Source organism: Leucopleurus acutus (genome assembly GCF_964270905.1).
Source record: "Leucopleurus acutus genome assembly, chromosome: 20".
Taxonomy (NCBI): Eukaryota; Metazoa; Chordata; class Mammalia; order Artiodactyla; family Delphinidae; genus Leucopleurus; species Leucopleurus acutus.
Genome location: NC_139162.1, coordinates 933,387 through 944,946, shown reverse-complemented (window position 1 = coordinate 944,946; position 11,560 = coordinate 933,387).

The window sequence follows — 11,560 nt, the reverse complement described above, 5'->3', positions numbered from 1 at the left end:
TGACTCTGCGCTGAGGTTTCCCGCGTGCTGGGCACCCCCCACCCCGTCCCTCGAGCTGCCTGCGTGCAGAGGAGCCAGTGTCTACCCGCATCTCAGCAATCAGCTCTAAACGCATTTCCTGTGAGCCCATGAGGCATGAGCCCAGTGGACCTGAGGCTGTGTTTGATCCAGAAAGAATAAAAAAGGAAAACCTCTCCACTGGGAACGATGTCGTTTTTCACTTTTTGCCCCCTTTACTCCTCCCCCTCCTGCCCCTTGGGCACTAGCTCAAGGGAGAGAAGCTTTACTCATTCATGTTGTTTATTGCCTGTCCCTCCACTAGGAGGTCAGCTCTGTGCGCCAGGTTTTTTTCTTTTAAATAGACTCTGTTTTTTAGAGCAGTTTTAGGTTTACAGAAGAATCGAGCCCCTGCCCCCTCACACTCACAGGCTCCCCCATTATCTCACCCCTGCTAGGTGGTACCTTGATTACAACTGATGGACCTGCACCACCATCACTCAGAGTCCGCAGTCTACACCAGGGTCACTCTCGGTGGTGTACATTCTGTGGGTGTGGGCAAGTGTATAATGACCTGTATCCACCATCGTAGTCTCATGCAGGGTAGTTTCACTGCCCTGAAAGTCCTTTGTGTTCTGCCTGTTCATCCTCCCTCCCCCCAACCCCCCGCCACCACTGATCCTTTCACCGTCTCATAGTTTTGCCTTTCCCAGCATGTTTCAGAGTTGGAATCACACAGTCTGTAGCCTTTTCAGATTGGCTTCTTCACTTAGTAACTTGCATTTAAGGTTCCCCCATGCCTTTTCATGGCTTGACAGATCACTGCTTTTTAGTGCTGAGTAATATTACACTGTCTATTTATTATGAAGCACAGTCTATTTATCCATTCACCTCGAAGGACATCTTGGTTGCTTCCAAGTTTTGTCGATTGGGAATAAAGCTGCTGTAAACGTCCACGTCCAGGTTTGCGTGTCTGCAGTCCCAGCGTCTATGGATTAGTGTCCTCTTCTTATAAGGACACTGGCCACCCCAGCAACCTCATCTTCAAATACAGTCACATTCTGGGGTACTGGGGGGTCAGGGCTTCAACCTACGAATTTTGTGGGGACACAGTGCAGCCCATAATCCGTTCTTCGAGCCTTTAGGTGGAGCGCAGCCTGTGGATGCCTTGATTCTGGCCTCCCTGCCTCCGGAACTCGGAGAGGACACAATTCTGCTGCTTTCAGTCTGCCGTCCACCGTAGCCTGTTGCACAGCCCAGGCAAGGCGTGGCCGCGTCACTGGTTATTCCCATCTCACAGACGGGAAGCCAGAGGCCAGTGGTCTGCGTGAGCTTCCCACGCACTCAGCGGTCTGTGCTTTGCACGTGCACTTACTGAGCACCTACCGGAGCTGGACGCTACTCTCTGTGCTGGGGAGCCGGGGCGAGTGAGGCCAGGTGCCGCCTTACCGGTCGGAGGACACCGCGAGCCGAAGAGCAGCAAAACAACCCACGTTTTGCGCTACTTGGGTGTGCGGGAAGGCAGTCTCGCGAGAGGGCAACCTAGCAGGTGGGAAGTCTCGCGGGTGGGAAGTCTCGCTGGAGGGCAGTCTCGCGGGAGGGAAGCGGCGTGCCGCCCTGGCTCGCCGGGAGGAGGTGCTTTTCTCGCGTCTCCTGTGGGAAGCGCCCTTGAGCAGAGCCCCCTGCTAGCGTAAGGGCCCCGAGGCAGAGGCCGGAGCGCCCAGCAGGCCGGCCTTTCAGAGCCCCGGGGTCCCTTCTGGGCTCCCTCCCAGGCCCGCGCTCCTTCATCCTGGCCTCTGGTAAGGCTCGTCAGCTCCCCTGGAAGGCAAGACCCTCCCTGCCCGGGCGTCGCCGCCTCCCAGGTGGCGGGGACAGACTCCCAGGCTGGCTTGAGGCAAAAATATGGCGCACTGGGACGCATTGGGATGTAAATATTTTCAGCTGCGAGAGTAGTGGAGCGAGGAGGTCCTGTTCCCGGGCGTCTCTGCGGAAGCCGGGAATCTGGGCCATCTGGCGCCTCTTCAGCTGCCCCCCTTCCTCGCTCGGCGGGCGTGGGGGGAAGGGGAGGCTCCACCTGGCCCCTGGGGGCGGCTGCGCCTCCCAGCCTCACTTTCCCCATCCGCCCAGTGGGGCGTGAGGGTGAGATGGGGGCATTGGGGCGCCCGGCGCCCCGGGAGCAGTCTGGTTACCTTTCCTCCCTCGTGGCTCTGACCCAGGCCAGGGGAGGGGCCAGGTGTGGCCCCGCGGGTCAGCCCCATGGCCTGTGAGGGGTGCAGGAGGGCTCGGCCGCCTCCCCGGATGCAGGGAGGACCGCGGGATTCCCGCTCCTCCCCCTACCGGACCAGCCTCCTCCCAGCAGAGCTCGAGGCAGCCTGGGAGCCCGGGAGCAGTGTCGGGACTCAGCTGGACCGGGGCTGGGGCTGGGGGCCTCCACGCACCACCTTTCACTGGTTCCTCAGCTCCCATCCAGGCCCCGACCAAGCCACCTGTGTGCGCCTCTCCAGGCTGTGGCTCTGCGCGGCCTTTATGACGCCCCCTCGCCTAGAATGCCCACCGCGTGCCTCCCCGACAGCCAGCTCAGCCCTCCCTTACTAGAGCTGTGGGGTCATGGGTGATGTGGGCTGACAAAGCCCTCGGAGATGGCTCGGGGCAGTGGCTCCAGACAGGTGCACTGGAGGGGCTCAGGGCCGGGCGGGAGGCTGCTGGGCCCCCTCCCGTTTCAAATGGGGAAGCAGAAGCCCAGTGGGCGTCGTTTCAGTACTGGCCCAAGGTCACCAGGCAGTGAGTGGCAGAGCCATCTTGGCCTCATCTTCAGGTTCTCTCTCTCCTCCACTGGCCTCTAAGCAGGGCTGGCGGTGGACCAGGTCCAGCCTGGGGGTTCACGGGTACTAAGCCTTGCACTTCCTGGGGATGCTTTCAGCTGCAAGTAACAGGATGTCCAGCAGTGGTTTAAACAGTGGTTTAACAGACAATCACATATATTTTCTGGAACTGGAGAAGGTGGTGCTGGATTAGGTGCCGTGAGCCGATGGTGTCATCAGGGACCCCGGCTCTTCCCATCCTCGTGCTCTGCCGTCCCCTGAGTGCTGGCTTGTTGCCTCGTGGTTCCAAGGTGGTTGCTCTAGCTGCAACTATCACAGCTTGTGACCGCTGCGTTCAAAAAAAGGACGAAAAGGAGCCAGGGAGGAAAATCTTTCCCAGAAATTTTCAGGCAGTTCTCCCCTTCCAGCTTGTTGGCTAAACTGTGGCTGTGCCTAGCTGCAAGGGAGGCTGGGAACATCCTGTGAGGTCCCTGCCTTTGGGAGGGGTTGAGCTGGCCATGTGCACTTGGGGGTGGGGAGTGGCCAGGGCTCAGAGGAGGCAGGGGTGGCAGGACTGGGGAGGAGAGACGGAGCTTCCCCGAGGCTGGGAGAGGGTGGGTTTAGGAGAGAAGGGAGAAGGGCTGGCCCTGCTGGTGCGCAGCACCCAGACCCACAGGAGGCCAAGGGTGTGTCGAGGGGGTGACCCCAGGCTCCTGCCTCAGTGACAGTGCCCTGGGCCCTTCACGGTGGACCTGGGCGTGGGCCACACAGCCTAGAGTGGTGACAGTGGGCTGAGGGGCCTGTCCCGGTGAGGGGCTGAGGGCTGCTCTGCTGGGACACAGACGAGGTATGAGTCGCTTCTTGTTTCCAGGGGCCGAGGCGTGCACTCACATCTACAGAGTGGAGGTGCTCTTCTCGTCCTGGGTGCACCCCCTGCCGGACGGGCGTTTCCCTCTGCCCGGCTGGACGCCGCCTGCTGCTGGGCACCCTCGGGAGCCCCTGCCCCTTCTCAGCACAAAAGGGACCCTCAGCGATGCCTTCCTCCTGTTGCCTGCCACCTACGAAGAGCCCCAAAGAGGTTAGCTTTTATTGTTTGCCCTGAAAAATCTCAACTTTTGCTTTTCAAATGAAGAGTCCCCTGGTTCCTTTAGCTGTTAATTCACGCACCACATACTGATATTTGTGTTTATGGAGGGCAGGCGTCTGTTTCCTCACCAGTGTCCCCTGCCCCTGGAGCCATGCCTGGCCTAGAAGGTGATCAATAAGTATTGCTACTCGCCGAATGAATGAGTGAAGGAGTACGTGAACTGCAGCCTCCCCTGTACCAGGCCCGGGAGGCCAGCGTGCACTCAGTCTGCTTACATGTATGTGTGTGTTTACCACGTGTGAGTCTTCCTTTCCAGCTGGACTGCAGCCCGTGGGCAGGGACTCCTTCCCGAGGCCTCCCCCGGCCCACCCCGTGAGGACCTCCCACACAGCTGCGGTCGTGGGGGCCCCGGGAGACAGGGGACGCCTTATGAACAGGAGAATTTGCACAGAGTGAGGCGGGTCTTGTAAGACCATCGGGCCCATGAGGGACGCAACACCGTAGGCTGGTGAAGCAAACGGCTTTGCCCAGTGTCTGCAGCCCCGGCCTGCTGGGCTGTGGTTTGGGCAGGCTCCCTGGCTGCCCTGGGCCTCAGTTTCCCCATCGTCAGCTGGAGATAACAGGCGTGAGAGGAAGCAAGATGTTCTCTTCAGGAAGAGCCCGGGCAGGGCGGGCCTGTGACTGCTGCCCTGCCCGGGACCTCGGCTACAGAACGTCTTCCTGCCAGGGTCCCCCAGGCACCTGGTCGGCACCACCTCCCCGTCCCAAACAGTCGCGTGGGGTCACTGTCTGCGGGGTCCTGGTTGGAGCTCCAAGTCCAAGGCCGCATCCGGCAGCCTTATCTCAGTTCCTGGGAACTTCCCCCGGGGCCAGCTGCAAAGGTGGCCCCAGAGATACTAGGAATGGGGGTGGGTGCTTTCCTGCCCGTGACATGATTAAGTAACAAGAGCAGTTGCTGGTGGGAACATGAGCGGCCACACCAGCCATCTGGCCCTGCCTAGCCCCGCGCTGCCTCGCTCCAAATTTATCTCCCCTGGCCCAGCCCTGCTGACTGGTGCTATCACTCCCGGGATGGATGGGGGAATTACCGCGGCCTGTGCTTTGCAGCAAGCTTATAACAAAACCCGCAGCCAAACCCGAGGTGCAGAGTGAGGCTGCTTCCCCAGGGGCACCTGGAGCGCCTGCAGCCAGGCTCCCGGCTACTGGCCCCGAGCGCGTCCCCGTCCCCCCGCCCCGCCCCGCTGCAGGATGCTGTTCTGCTCACACACCTGCACTCTGTACGGTTCCTATCGGCCCCCAAGTGTAACCGAATCCAAAAATATTAAACCGGGGCCCATCTGTTGGCCAACTGATGAGCGCAGATGTGCTCTGAATCTCAGAGGCAACTGGCAGCCCGTCAAGGCTGTTAGAAGCGGCACCTGCTGCCTGTTTTCCCCCTTCCGCCGCCCCTCCTGGGCCCAGGAGCCTGTGGCCAAAACACGCCCCCACCCCGGAAGGGGCTGGCTCCCCCCGCCGACCAGGAGGAGCGTCCCAGGGCAGGACCCACAAAGAGCCTCACCCACCGGCGGGGAGCAGGGACCCCCGGGTCCAGCTGGGCCCCTTTGCCCTGAGGCCCCTGTCAGCCCACCATGGGGTTAAAGCGGGGACAGGGCCAAGGGCTGCTCTGGAAGGAGGTGGACAGCGGCCGAGCAACAGGCAGGCCACCTGGGGGCGTTTGCACCTGCACTGCCCCCTGCCCAGAGCTCTCCCCAGGGGCCACCTGCCCCTCCCCCACCTCCTGCAGATCTTTGCTAAGACAGGGTTGGAACTAGACAAATACGACTGTTTCTTTCTTGCTTTGAGACTCACATCAAGACCCGTCTACCTCATGTTATGAACATCTTTACTGGTCCTATTTCAAGAGGGGAAGAGAAAGGAAAACGCCAGCTGTTTCCTCCCCAGGACAGTGGCGGACGTGGGGAGACCAGCACGGAGGCTATCATTCAGGAGTTCCAGGATGGGGCTGGACAAGGAGGCAGAGGTGTTGGGGGCTGAGAAGGGGCTGGAGTCTGGACGTAGCCAAAGGAAGAAATAACAGGATGGCCGGGGGAGAAAGCTGAGGCCTGAGAGGTGGTGGCCCTGCCTCTTCCCACCCATCAGGCGCTCCTGTGGTCCCCACCTGCTCAGTGCCAGGGACAGCCAGGTGAGCGGCAGCCCCAGACTCGGGTCTGGATGGCTGGTCGGAACCAGGGCCTGCCCAGAGGGATACGGGCCGTTGAGGCCAAGTCCCAGGCGTCCGCCCTGCACTGGATAGGCGGGAGACCTGTGTCCAGGTGGAGGAGAGCATGGCCTTGGCCGGCGCCCTGGCTTTCCATGGGGGCTGTGGGCGGGCAGGAGGGCCGTCGCCTTTCAAGGCACTTTCCTCTGTCCCTGAGGGCCACGGTCTCCCAGGCAGGAGACAATAGAGCTGGAATTTGAACCCAGCGCCGCCTCTAAGCTCCAGACATCCACGCCCTCTGGCCCCCAGACGGCTGAGATGTGGGACACAGGCCAGCCCGGCTTTCCTGAGCGGGGGGACCAGGCACCAGATCTGCAACCCGGGGGTCCTGCCCTTACAGCCAGTCCTGCAGACCCCTCGGGGGGCCTCAGCACAAGGGCTCCCCACCCAGGGGGCCCAGGAGCCCTGTCTCACCCACTCCTTGGAAGCCTAGTTTTCCCTGTCAAATGGGAATCAGAAGAACAAGTATCCTGGTATCTTTCTGAGAGTTGTCTAGATCCGTGGCTTTCGAGCCTTTCTGAGTATGAGCTGTAGTGGGAAATACATTTGCTACCCTGCCCAATGTTTACTTGCTCCTGTGTGTTACATGCGTTTGCTGGTGCCTCTGATGTTCTATGGCTCATGGAAGCCTCACCCCCATCTCTGCCTCTGTCTTCACGTGACGTCTCCCCGTGTGCATGTCTGTCTCTGTGTCCAGATTTCCCCTTTTTATAAGAATACCAGTCATACTGGGTGAGAACCCACCCTGATGATCTCATCTTAACTAATTACATCTGCAGTGACCCTGTTTCCAAATAAGATCACGTTCACAGCTGCTGGGGTCGAGACGTCAACATGGATTTGAGGAGGACTCAGTTCAACCCACAGCGGTTAAATACCCTGAATTTCACCCCAGCGCCAGCCCTGGCTTCCCAGAGAGTAAGTGCACGTGGCAACGCGGCACGATTTGGGTGTGGGCGAGGGGCTTGCATTCTTGGGTGGTGGGGCTGCAGTGCGGGCGCCCTGAGGCCCCTGCCCCTGGCGCTGCTGTCATGGCCGCCTGCTTGAAGCTTTCGTATTAGTCTCACTCAAGTGGCTTGGACAGACCCTGGAGGAGCCGGTCACACTCCATTGGGCCAATAATACGGATTTTGAGACCGAGTCAGAGCAGTGCTGATTGAATACACCGCACTGGTGCCCCTAATAGGCTACTGATCTGGGCTGCAAGGCGCACACAATCCTGGATGGCAGCCCCCCAGGCCCGGTGCCCATTCCTGGCGGGTCCCAGCCACAGGCCAATGCAGTCGTATCTCCGGTGTGAGCCTGGGAAGGGCCAGCCGTGCAGCTTCCTGTGGGATCTGCGTGGGGATGAATTTTCTCACTGAGGCTGCTTGCCCTCGATTTAAGGACCGACTTCCTTCTGGGGTCTGACACAGAGCTGGTATGGGCCAGGATTTGAGAGGGTGTCAGCCAGGTTCCCCCCCGCCCCCCGACCTGCTGAGGCTGCCCGAGAGGTTCCCACGGTCGGCAGAGCAGTGGACGAGCTGCTGCGGGGTGGACCTCCAGCCTTAGTGTATGCCATTCTGATTGGGAGGTCCAGAGGGAGGGCTGGCCTCCCCACCTCTGAGTCCCTCTGAAGGCCTAGCGGGGGTGTTCAGCCCCCTGCCCACGTGTAACGGGGCTGATCTCTGCATGAACCAGTGCCCCTCGCCCCTCTCTCCCTCTGTCTCTGTCTCTGTCTCTCCTCACCCAGCTTTGCTAACAGTACCCTTGCTGTGTCATTCTTCCTCACTTGGGCAGGCCGCCATTCCTCAGCCCCTTCTCTCACGGGTGTACCAGAAATCTCCCCTCAAAAGCCCCCCAGGTGTTGGTGCACCTGCAGGGCCTGTGGGCGGCACCGTCACCGTTGTGCGCACTTCACAGGAGACGGAGGCCTGGACAGTGCAGGCACCTGCCTGAGGCCCACGTAGCTTGCTTGCAGGGCTGGGCCTGACACCCAGCTCTGTCACCTGCGCTCCCCACACTCCATGCAGCGAGAGTGCTGACAGGACTGCTCCTCCCCCGATAGGGCGGGCGCGTCAGCCCTGAGGACAGGGTCTGGGGAGCACAGGGCCTCCATCCCGTGAGCTGCTGAGTCTGCTCGCTCTTACAGGAAGCTTGCCCCAGCTGAGCTGTGGTTGGCCATGTTTTGGGGGGAGAGTTTTAAGAGAAGAAGTGAAGACTGAGTCCATCTCAGCCGAGTTGGACACCACGCTCTCTGCACCCTTCACCGTCACGAGCATCTCTGCCATCTGGGCAGCTTGCCCACACCCCCATTCCCGAGGGACTGAGCCCCGGTCGCTAGGCTCTTCCTGGCTGAGGCTGCCACGTCACCTCCATTAAAACCTCCATTAAAACCGCGGGGTGCACGGCGGCCCCGGGGTCTCACGTGTGCTTTGCCCTTGCTGGGCACATTCTGAAGAGACCAGGCAGGCGTCAAAACAGACTCAGACGTGAGGCAGAGGCCAGGTCTATGGCATGGGGAGTTTAAAATAACTATGATTCATACGTTAAGGGATCTAATGGGAAAGACGGACAGTGTGAAGGACAGGTGGGTGATGTAAGCAGAGAGACGCAAACTCTAAGAAAGAAGAAAAAGGAAATATGAGAAATCAACGTGTGACAAAAACGAAAACGCCTTCCACGGGCTTGGTAGTTGGCCCAGTAGGGTTGAGGAGAATCAGCGAACTTGAAGGTAGATCAACAGAAAATTCCTAACCTAAAACAAAAAGAGGAAAAAAAGAACCGTGGGACAATATCAAATGGTGCAGAATACACATAATTGAAACACCAGGAGGGGGACTTCCGTGGTGGTCCAGTGGGTAAGGCTGCGCTCCCAATGCAGGGATCTGGGTTCAGTCCCTGGTCGGGGAACCGGATCCCGCGTGCATGCCGCACCTAAGAAGCCTGCGTGCTGCAACTAAGACCTAGCATAGCCTAAATAAATAACTTTTAAAAATTAAAAAAAAACACAAAACACCAGGAGGAAAAGCAAGAGAACAGAGCAGAAGAAATATTTGAAATAATCATGCCAAAGAACTTTCAAAAATTAATGACAGACACCAAGCTAGAGATCCTGGAAGCTCAGAGAACACCCAACAGGATAAAGACAACAACACAGCAGAACCCCACATCTGGGCACGTTACCTTGAAACTGCAGAAAACCAAAGACAGAAAATCTCGCAGTCAATGGGAAACCTTACGTACAGAACAAGGGTGAACGTCACAGCGGATTTCTTGTCAGACACCATGCAAGCAAGAGGAGAGTGGAGTGGAATATTTCAAGAGATGAAAGAAAAAAAAACACCCATCTAGAAGTCAGCAAAATTCTCTTCCAAGGTGAATAGAAAACGAAGACTTCTTCAGATGAGCAAAAACAGGGAATTCATCACAGCAGACCTGCCTTGTGGGAAATGTTGAAAGAAGGTTACCCTCCTGGTCTGTGTGACGGTGAGTCACTCACCCGACAAAAGTTAACTGAGCACCTACTGTGTGTCAGTGCTGTGCCACGCCCCAGGGACAGCCCTGAAGTGAGACCGACGCTGTGCCAGCTGGCGACAAACTCACGGGGGAAGTTACAGCCAGGAGGGGAGTGGGGGTGCAGGGGGTGCAGCGTCCCAGAGACCAGGTGACCAAAGGGTCTCCAGAGGGAAAGGAAGGAGCAAAGGTGGGAGGAAGCACAGAGAGGGGTGCTCGGCGGTAAGAGGGGGCAGCAGGTCCCGCGGGCGGCCGGGCTCAGACCTGGTGACCCTCCTCCTCCAAGAGCCGGCCCCAGCCCGGATGCCCATCCTCATCAGCTTGCTGGCTCCTCAGCCAGGTGGACCTGGCCTGGCCCCCCACGGTGCCCCCCCCCCCCCGCCCCTGCCCGAGCCCGAGCCCAGCCCACCACTCCGAAGCCTTGCTTGCATCCAGGCTGCGAAGCCTTGGCTCTAAAAATAGCCGCCACCTGGGAGCAGAGACAGATGGGAGGCGGTGGCCCCGGCCGTCAGCATCCTGGCACACAGCTGGCTGGCAGCAGGCCGGGCAAACCAGCGTGGCTCCCGTGTGGCCCGGCGCATCCCTGGCAGTGGAGGAGGCTGGCAACGTGGCAGGCGGGCCCCGGAGCGGCCCAGCCACACCTCTTATGTCCACGCCCCAAGCCCCCGCCGTGGAGCGTGGCCTGTGCTGTCGGGCCGCTGGGCCTCACGCCGGCGCTTCTGCTCACTGCACACCGCGGGCAGGTCCCGTGACCTGTCTGGTCTGCGCTTCTTGCTCCTCCCGACAGTGCCCGCCCCCGGCGCGGGGCAAGGACCTCAGGAGTTAGAACACGCTGAGCGCCTGGCACAGCAGGTGCTGGGGTGGGAGGAGCCCGGGAGGTGCTGTGACTATCACTGTTTCCAACCCCTGGGCCCCCCCATCCCCCGGCTTCGCTTGGGGGACTCTCCCCTACCCACTGCCTGTGTCCCCTCCTCACCTGGCCACCCAGCCCCAGCCTGGAGCCCTGGGTGGCTTCCCAGGGGCGGGGGTGTGGGTGGTGGGTCTCTGATGATTCTCTCCCCGGACGGGATTACACCTGGGCCCTGCCTGGGGCTCCAAGGACCCCTGCCCTCTGGGGAGGGGACACAACCTGCCTGGGCAGGAGGAGGGGGACACATCCTGCCTGGGCAGCATCAGGTGTGACCAGTGGAATGAGGGGACTGACGTTTGCCACGTCCAAGCAGCAGCTTCAGGAGTCGCCTCAGTCTCCCCCCAGCTCCCTCCCACCCCTTTATCTGAGACCAGTGTCGCCTGTGGGACTGATTCTGCACTGCACTGAGACCACCACGACCAGCCTGTCACTGCCAGCTTGTAATGGGAGCAAGACATAAACGTGGGAGACCGCAGCTTGGGGGCTGTTTGTCACAGCAGCAGAGCTGACTAATGCACCAGGCAGTGTGAGCTGCCTCCAGGTTGCACTGCCCCTCGTCGAAATTGACTTCATTTTGGCGAAACTTATATGCAGTGCAATGCACACATTCTGAGCACGCAGTTCAGTGAGCGTGAACCAAGGGGTAAACTGTTTCTCCAGTGAAGATCTAGAGCATCTCCATCATGTTGCCCCTCCTTAAAATCAACTCCCCCCAACCCCCAATTCAGTCACCCACGTCCTCCTTCTGTTACAAGATTCGTTTGGCTGTTCGTGGAACTTTGTCTAAACAGAGCACTTGCTTCGTGCCTGACTTCGTGGGCTCTTCCCGGTTCAGGGATGCACTGTGTGTGTGTGTGTCTGGGGCTCCCCTGGTTGCTGAGTAGTACCCTCAAGTGTGGATACACCACGTCACGTCTGTCCATCGCCTGCGCTCTACATTGTCACTACTCTGGGCGAACGGAGCTGCTGAGAACATTTGTGCAGCAAATGAGGACGTTTTGTCCTTTTTAATC